We start from the raw sequence: 9,526 nt of genomic DNA on the forward strand, positions 1-9,526 counted from the left end.
TTCTTGACGTCCAAGAAAACGAATGCGAACAGCATTTTACAAATTTTACCGGCGCGATCGGAGGCAGCCATGTTAGGCCAGGGGGACACAACTCGGTGTACATGTGCAGGATCAATGAATCCGTGCTGAAGCGACCAAGGTGGCGGTAAGTTTACCCACATAGGTTGATCCGAGACATTAATGAAGTATAAATATTTGATTTGATCAAAGTTACACCCGACTTATTATTTGTATCAGAATGATGTGGAATATTTACCCAAATGAAAATCAAAAAAAATTGACGATTTACCCAAATGAAGATCATCTCACACGGAACTAGTCACACAACGTGAAGTAAATATAAATATTTTACCCTAACCCTAACAACTAACTAACCCTAACAACTAACCCTAACAACTAACCCAAACCCTACCCTACCCTAACCCTTCCTTTACGTAGTACGACTTACATTTGGGTACATTCACTTACATTTGGGTACATTTGGGTAATTCGTCAGACAGGACCTCTGACATGGTGGTGCACCTCTTGCTTGAAGCCTTGAAGAGATGTAAAGGTGACCTATGTCTTTATGATCCGAATGTGATGTCACAACTTTTTTTTTCGATGATCTGTTTTGTAGGGTGTTTTGTAATGACAGACGGAGTTGAAGAAGACAATGTGGCTTTCTATTCGGATGGAGAGGCCTACTGGCGCGGCCGTCCACCCACCGTGGACGCGATGCTCGGAGGATACGGGCACATTTCTGGACTCGACGTTTGTGCTTCGCGAAAGTTCATTTCTCAATTTTTAGGGGTGAGTCAGGTGTGAGAAACGCAGTGGATTTGGGAAGGAGGGATGATGATGATGATAATAATAAGAATTAATTAATTTATTGCCATATATATGTGATACACATACACTGAGACTATCCATGACCATGCTTTAGAGTTTAGATGCTCACAAAACTTTAGACACAGATTAATTGAGGGTGTGGATTGCAGTTGGGTAAAAGGTGTCGTGCAGGCGGTTACAGTTGGTTTTGATGGAACGATAGTGTTTACCTGAACGGAGAAGTTGAAAACTGTCATGCGCTGGGTGGAACTCATCTCGGATGATATCTTTTCCTCTTTTCAACCTTCTTATAAATAACAACCGTTGCTGAGCCTTTTTCACACAGTGATAGGTGTTCATCTCCACACAGTGATAGTGATAGGTTCATGGTCTGAGAGGGTCATTAACCAGTGTGGCAGCTACATTCAAGTGTGAGGTGTGCACAGAGGGAGCTGCAGATGGAGGAAATGTTGAGTTGGATCTTGGAGACGGCGTGAAGCTGGAAGGTGTGAAAACATTTTGTTACCTAGGAGACATGCTGAATGGAGAAGGTGGATCAGACTCGGCAGCGGTTGCTCGAGTGAGATGTGCATGGAAGAAGTTTCGGGAACTGAGTGGCGTGCTGACGAGGGGAGTGTCGTTGAAGCTGAAGGGAAAGCTGTATGCTGCATGTGTGAGAAGTGTTATGATTTATGGGAGCGAGACATGGGTAATGAACGTAGAGCAGCAACGAAGGCTGGAAAGGGTGGAAATGCGAATGGTTCGGTGGATGTGTGGAGTATCGTTGAGAGAGAGGAAGACAAATGATGAATTGCGAAAGATGATGGGAATAGAGCCTGTGATGGATGCTGTGAAGAGAAACAGGTTGAGATGGTTTGGTCATGTGTTGAGGAAGGATGAAAGTGACTGGTTGAGAAGAGTGATGGAAATGAATGTAGAAGGAAGTAGAGGACGGGGAAGACCAAGAAAGACTTGGCTGAAGATGGTCGAAGAAGAAATGCGGGCAAGGGGGTTAACAAGGGGAGATGCAGAAAATAGGGCAATATGGAGAAGATTGTCATGGGGACCGCAAGGCTAACCCCCGCTCTAGCAGGGAAAATGGCCTTAAAATGCCTGTTGTTGTTGTTGATAGGTGTTCATCTCCCACTTAAGGTCATTGGAAATATGTATGCCGAAACAAGCTAAGCTAAGCCAAAGTGACAATCTCAACTTCAATATCGTGAATCACCAAGGGTTGGAATGGGAGTATTGTTTTTTTTCTGGAAGTCAACAATAATTACCTCTGCCACCAAAGGTGGATGGAAGTTATGTTTTTACCCCTGTCCGTTTGTTTGTGAACAAAATATCTCAAAAAGTTGTGGACGGATTCAAAATTTGGCAGAGATGTAGCATATGTCACAAGGACGAAGTGATTCGATTTTGGTGAAGATCCAAAAATTTTAAAGTGATTGTTCACCATTGAGAGATCGGGCAAAAACGATACATACCAGGATATCTCAAAAAGTTGTGGCCATATTTGGACGAAACTTGGTGGACCGGTTGGGTGTGACGAGGAAGAATCGATTCGATTTTGGTGAAGATCTGAATGCGGATTCGGATATGAGAATTATTTTATTTTTTAAGTGGTTCTTCACCCTTGAGTGATATGGCCAACCAGGTGGAGGTATGCTCTCTACTGAGTGCCGTTCTAGTTTCCTTTGTCTTTATGACGTTGAGTTGGAGATTGTTTGAAGAACACCATTCCACAAGTTTTTTGACTGCATTATGGTAATCACTTTCATTACTATTGAGAATCAGGCCAGCAACGGTCGTGTCATCTGCAAATATCACCACCAGTGATATATCAGATAATGCGACACAATCATGAGTGAACAATGAATATAATAACATCGGGGATAAAACACAGTCCTGAGGTGCTCCGTTCAAGGTGATCGTCTGAGAAAATTTCAAACCAACTTTGACCACCTGTGGTCTTGTATAAAAGAAAATACAAAATCCAGTTACAAATTGAACCATCAAGACCAAGTGCATCGAGTTTAAAATGGAGTTTGTGAGGTAGAATATTGTTGCGGTTTTGAGAACCCCTCACTTTGTAAATACTTGTAAATAATATTCCATCATTTAAAAGGGTAAAGGTCGCACCCATAGTTAGTCCATATGCAACACGTAGGCCACCATAGGAACTTTGATTATTTCCTTATTATGTGTCAGATAAGGCTGTGTTCCCAATAGTTGAATCTGCGTTGCATTAATTAAATAAGATAGGCCCCATTCGCTTCCTTTCCAACCTCTCTCTCCCAATTCTATTACGCGTCTCCGCTTGCCAGCAGCGTTCGCTGCGTTGAGCTGAAGTTTGCTCAAACAAACGCCATTGAACATGCGGTCTCCGGCCGAGGAAAAGGGGGGCGGGCCACAAGAACGAGGTGTGGCCCTGTCAACTCGCCGTCAAGGGCGGAGCCGGTGAGCCCTCGCCAACCAACCAGGGCTGAGGTGAGCTCACTGGCGTTCCGTTCCTTATTCACACATCCAGGTGTCTCCATACACTCCGTCATTGCACCTTCACTTACACACCACCCAGGTACACTCATTACGCTCACAGACTTCGTCACACACCTGACCACCGCACACCTTGGCACACACTCGTCGTTCGCACACCTCAACACACCTCTTTGCGCCCACTCCTCGGTCACATCCTCTGTGACAACCATGGGTGTGCACTCTTCTGCACACCCGATCACGCGCTTCAATGTGCCCTCTCGCACTCGTGCCACTACCAACTCAGGTGTACATTCCCACACGCGCTCAACCATTCCAGGTGTGCATTCCTTCTTACCTGCCACAACCCACTCGTACTCCGTGTCACTCTCACCACCACACTCCACCGTGCATTCACTCTCACTCTTGGCAACGCACTCACTCCTCAGCACACACTTTTTCCTCACACACACCTCCGTTCCACACCTTTCTCGCGCACCCTCTTGCGCACTCTCGCCCGGTACATACTCCGTACCACTCATGGGGGTGCATTCTTGCACACACCCGATCACTGCCGCACACGCTTGCTCACAAATACCTTCCGCATTCCCCAAAGTCGGACCTCCTTGCACACCTCCTCCTTCCACACACTCTGTGACGGATCCGTTGACTTAGGACTCAAGACTCATGACTGAGAGAAGGAACAACTGATATATTTATTTGATTCGTCACACACACAAGCTTGTGGAGAGCAAAACACGTCGGACAGAAGCTCCAAAGACCAACGTTCCAACAAGATGCTCCAAAATGCTGAACAGGGTTTTGCTTTATATAGCGATCACAATTGAAAGATAAAGCGTGACTCAGCGGCTCACTCTTTGATCTCACCCTTTGTTCAGTAAGGAAGAAAGGGTTTTAACTGAAGACCATGCCTGGCTTATGCCCAGATGAACACAAGTCCGTAGTTTGGATAAACATTTGTTGAAGGTCAGGAAAATCACATGAAGATAAGGATAGCCGATCGTAAAAGTGTCGGTATTCATCTGATTGAGTGGTAACGGCTGGTAACTTTATACAATAGAGCCACAGTTAGAGCAGGAACAATAAAGAGAATATGCCAGCACAGTAACTTAACTTCTTAACAGGAAATATAAAGTTTAAGCAAAGCAACACATATAAATTGGTTATATTTTGTTAATTGAGCAACATTATTAGCATAATACTGGGAGGAGGATCTCAGGTCCCACATACCAAAATTCTGATAGAAGCTAGAAAGATACCGCTGGTTTCTTTCACAGAGTAAGGGATAATTCCTTATAAGGATAAAAATGAATAATAGTATTAAAAGGATACAGCAATCAATTAAAACAAAACATATGGTTGGTCATACTTGGTAATAGGTCAAACAATAATAGAACACAAAGGTGGGGGGGGGGGGCCTGAAGCCCCACACTCTGCACCTGTCGCACACCTCATCAGCGGCCTCTCACGAACGCCCGGGTCTAAACCAACACCCAAGCGCACTGAATCTCCCCTCACACCATATACATTTCCGATTATATCGCCACTCACCTCGGCACCACGTCTTCCTTCCTCCTCCGCCACCTGCAAACTCTTTATTTGGTCAGTAAGCACATCACGATTTGAGCACAGACCTTGTACATAATCCATCACTTCCTCCTTTATCTCCCTCTGAGTTTCCCTCCGTCTCTTCTTAATTTCACTCACCCCCTCTTCCACCTCTTCGCGTACCCCCGCGACCTCTTCGCCCACACCTCGCCTTATCTCCTCCCCCATCTCTCCCATCTCTTTGGTAGATGCCGCCCTCATCTGTTCCAAATCATTCCTCTGGGCATCCAATTTAGTTTCCAACCCGATTTTCACCTCCTCCATCTGATTTCCCATCTGTTTAATTTCCCGGGTGGATTGCTCCCCTATTTCCCTCAATTAGCCTTCCATGGTGTTTTCTAACCCCCCTAACCCATTCTTCACCCCTTCCATCTGGTTCTCCTGGGCAGCCATTCTATTTTACAACCCCGTTAACCCCTCCTTCTTTTCCCCAATTTGATTACCCATGTCCTCCAATTGGCCCCCTAATTTACCTTCTAGCCCTTCCAACCTGTTGTCTAACCCCTCAAATGTATTGTCTAACCCCTCAAATTTATTGTCTAACCCCTCAAATTTGGCTTCTAGCCCCCCGATTTGATTTCCCATTCTGCTTTCCATCCCTTCAATTTGGTTTCCCATGTCATTCCTCAATTCATTTCTCAATCCCATATTCCCCATTTGGATGACTGCCTGTAGCTGCGCCATGAGGCCCTGCATGTCAAAGCCCGCTGGTAGAGCGGGCTCGGCTACCGCACCCACGTGCGAGGCGCCATTTTGTGCGCCTCCAACCTTGTGCGTGGCGCCGCCATCTTGTGCACCTGAAACCCCCGCAACCCAATGCGTATTGCGCTCCTCCTCCATTATTCCCACTTCCTCCCCGGGATCCTGGGTCGATTCTACCCCCTCTAACTCCCCGACCGGCATCCGGTCGCCTTGATTATCCATGGCACGATTTTAAAATTTATGATATAAAATAAAATTTTGGCCACTCGTAATTTTGAGTGCGTTAAGCGCACTTCGGGTCCGAATCCCACTCCCGACACCAATTGTTACGGAAACGGGGACGGCGCTCCCCCTTAGCAAGGGGGGGGGGGGTAATCCCCCTTCTATTTGCACTGGCCGTCTCCGATCCTGAAGCTACCCCGCTCCCCTGGGGGGTGGGATTGGCCGAGGCGATTGGTCAAGGGATTCCCGTACACCCCCGCCAATCCCTCCACAAGGCAGGTGGATAACTCCGCTCGAAACCGCGGACAAGATGGTATTTTGCCGAGCGGTTTTAGCAGCCCGCGGTTCGAGCTGTTTATCAAGGGACTAAACCCGATTCATAAAGCGTTGGCCGAAATCGCACCACAGGAACTCAATTGGGAAATCTCCAAAGCGATCGGATGAGAAAGAAGAAATCAAAGAATGGAGGAACAGATATTTATTAATTATGTACAATAACCCAAAGAAGAAAAGAAGAACGAAGTAATTTACAGGGAAGAGAAAGAAGCAGATACACAGGGCAATTCTTACTTATACAAGCTTAACTTATACCCCACTGGACAACACAGACAGACTCACACGAATAGGGAATTGCAGGCAGGAATGGCTCAGGGAGCGAATGGTCCAGGCTGATGGTAAGGATGCGTCAGGAGGGGAGAAGGATCCAGGCAGCGGTAGGCGTTGAAGTTTACGCTCCGGGCTCGGAGCGAACAGCAGCCGGCAGCTCTGCGTCTTCACAACCGGCGACAATAGGGCCCCTAGAGGGTCTCGGTTTATTGCCGCAATATCAGCACCCCCTCACGTCTTTCTGTCTTCTCCGGTTCAGCTGGATCACGCATCTCTCCGAATAGGCTTGCGTGTGCGCTTATATTGCGCCTGGTGCGATCAAGCTGCCTGCCTTTTGGAAACGCCCACCGGTGAGCTCGCCTCGGCCTTGGTTGGTCGCGAGGGCTCACCGGTCCCGCCCCTTGATGAAGCGCTGGCAGAGCCACGCCTTGTTCCTGGCGCTTGGCTGACTCCTCCCACCTTCTTCTCCGAGATGACCTTGTGTTCAATGGAGTTTGGGGCGATGATGATACCAATAACAACCACCCAATGCAACGGTGGCGAACGCCGCCATGCTGGCGCTTTGGATGCCACGGCGATATTGTATGGGATCTATCTTATTTGATGCAACGCAAGATCGACTATTGGACACACAGACTTATCTGAAACACAGAATAAAGAAATAACTATTTCGAAGGTCCTATGATTTTCTACGTGTATGCGATGGACTAACTAAGGGGACGACCTTTGATCTTTACAATTAATGGAGGTATTTACAAGGAATTATTACATTACACAAAGGGGGTATATTTACAATAAACTACACAAAGTGCACTGTTTCCCAAATCCGTTACAATATATTGCTGCGGATATGAGGATTGTGTTTTTTTTATTGTGTTGTATTGTATAGTGAATTGTTGTAAATATCACCCTCTGTAAAATGTAATGATTCCTTGTAAATACCTCCGTAGTGTAAAGGTCAAAGGGCGTCCCATAATTAGTCCATAAAGCATACACGTCAGCCAATCATAGAATACCCCTGTTCGATAGTTATATCTGTATTATGTGTCTTAGGGTAAGGCCTTGTCTTCCATTAAGATGACACTCCATTGCACCAAGGGAAATAAGATAGATTCCCTTCATTCTTCATTCCCATTCCCAAAACCTCCATTTCCCCTTTCGTCATTGCCAAGCCTCGGTTGCCAATTACATCCCCTCCAAAACCACCATTGAACATGTGCTCGGATCGGGGAAGAAAGGCGGGTCCCCACCTCGTCATAGAGGGGAGGAGTGAGTCAGCCCCACTCAACCAACCACGAACAAGGGGTTGGACTTGGAGAGGGTGTGGAGAGAAACATCAAGGAGGTTCGCGAAGGTTGAGGGGCGGGGCCTATATAACCCGCCGTGGGACGCTCCCCACGCAGATGAGCTTTGACAAGAGTACATTGAGATCACCCAAGGAAGCTTTGTACACAGCAACGGCTGATCAAGTGGGCCGATGTTTGTTCCTGAGATGGTGCCTTTCCGAGCAGAGTCCGAGGCTGGCATGTGAGCAAAAGAACATAGAGAACATTAAGGAGATCATCATCCAGGGAAGCACAAAGCCTGTTGTAGTCCTGGCAGAGCACGCGACGTCCACAGCAGCAGCAGCAGCAGCAGCGGCCACAGCAGCAACAACACTCAACAGCCGCTTGAGGCCTAGACGGCGGTTTTGAGCAGGGCCATGAAGGAACGGCGGCTGCCAAACGCGCCGATCGTGCTGCAGTACCAGTGGACCTTCCTTTCCCTCCAGCCATCCACCTCCTGCCTTTCAATCCTTTTGGTGTACGTGAGTTTGTTCTGTTTGTTTTGTCCTTGGGTAGTTAATTAAGCTCGTATAAGCTAGCGTTGCACTGTGTCTCTAAAATCTTCTGTATATTATTTTCTTATCTTTCCTTCTCCTTGGTTTTTTTGAGCCTGTAAATAGCAAATAAATTATATTCGTATTTCCAACCTTTTTGTCTTCTTCTTCTTCACATCCGTGTCGTCTTAGTCTTTTCCCTATTGAATATCTGTGGCGCGATCTGGCCAACGTTCGGGAATCGGGTTAGTCGGGGTAACTGTTCGGCCGCGGGGCCTCCGCTCGGCAAACAACATCTTATCCGCGGTCCGTAACAATTGGTGTCTGGGAGTGAGATACGAGGCCCGAACCAAATTTTTAAAACATCTAGAAAAAAAATTTGGTCAAAATTTGGAGCGGCCAAAATTTGGTTTGTTTTAAAGAAAAACCCGAATTTTGAAATCGCGCCATGGATAGTCAAGGCGATCGGATGCTGGTGGGGGTAGAGTTAGAGGGGGTAGAATCGACCCAGGACCCCAGGGACGAAGTGGGAAAAATGGAGGAGGAGAGCAATGAGGTGGTTGAGGAGGTATCAGGCGCACAAAATGGCGCCCTCGCGCACATGATTATTGTGGCGCCAAATTTAGCCGCGTCCGTGACCGTAGCAGCACCGGTGGATTTGAACCTTTTTATGGAACAAATAAAGGCCTTTATGGTTAAGTCGGGTGAAGAAATGGAAGACAGAAGGAGGGCTGATAATGAGAAAATGGAAAACAGAATAATGAACGAATGGAGGGCTCAGAGAGAAAAACTGGGAAATCTAATTGAAGGGTGTTGTAATAGAATAAAAGGGGGCAAATTAAAGGACATAACTGCCCAGGCCAAAGAAGTAAATGAGGGACTGGCGAGGGACAAGGCCAGGTATGAGGCAAAGCGGGTGGAGAGGGACAGAGACCGCGGGTTGAGCGAGCAGGTCCCAGGGGTGCACGAGGAGGTAACGCGGGTCGAGAAGCGCTGGTTGAGCGAGGCGGAGGAAAGCACGGGTAACTGGACCGGGGTAGAAATCGCGACCCGGGGTAAAGGGCAGCCGGCAACCGTTGAGGTAGAAGAGGGAATTTTAATAAAGCCAACGGTCGTCGTGGGGAATAAAGAAAAAGTAGTGGGTATAATTAAAATTGAAGAGACGAAGGAGGTAGCCCAGGAATTGGAGGAAGGAATGGAAACTGTACAAAGTCCGTGCTCACATCACGATGCTGTGCTCATTAATCCTTATAAAGATTTGCA

The sequence above is a fragment of the Myxine glutinosa genome, unplaced genomic scaffold (genome assembly GCF_964187855.1).
Source record: "Myxine glutinosa unplaced genomic scaffold, kmMyxGlut1.1 SCAFFOLD_1085, whole genome shotgun sequence".
NCBI lineage: Eukaryota > Metazoa > Chordata > Myxini > Myxiniformes > Myxinidae > Myxine > Myxine glutinosa.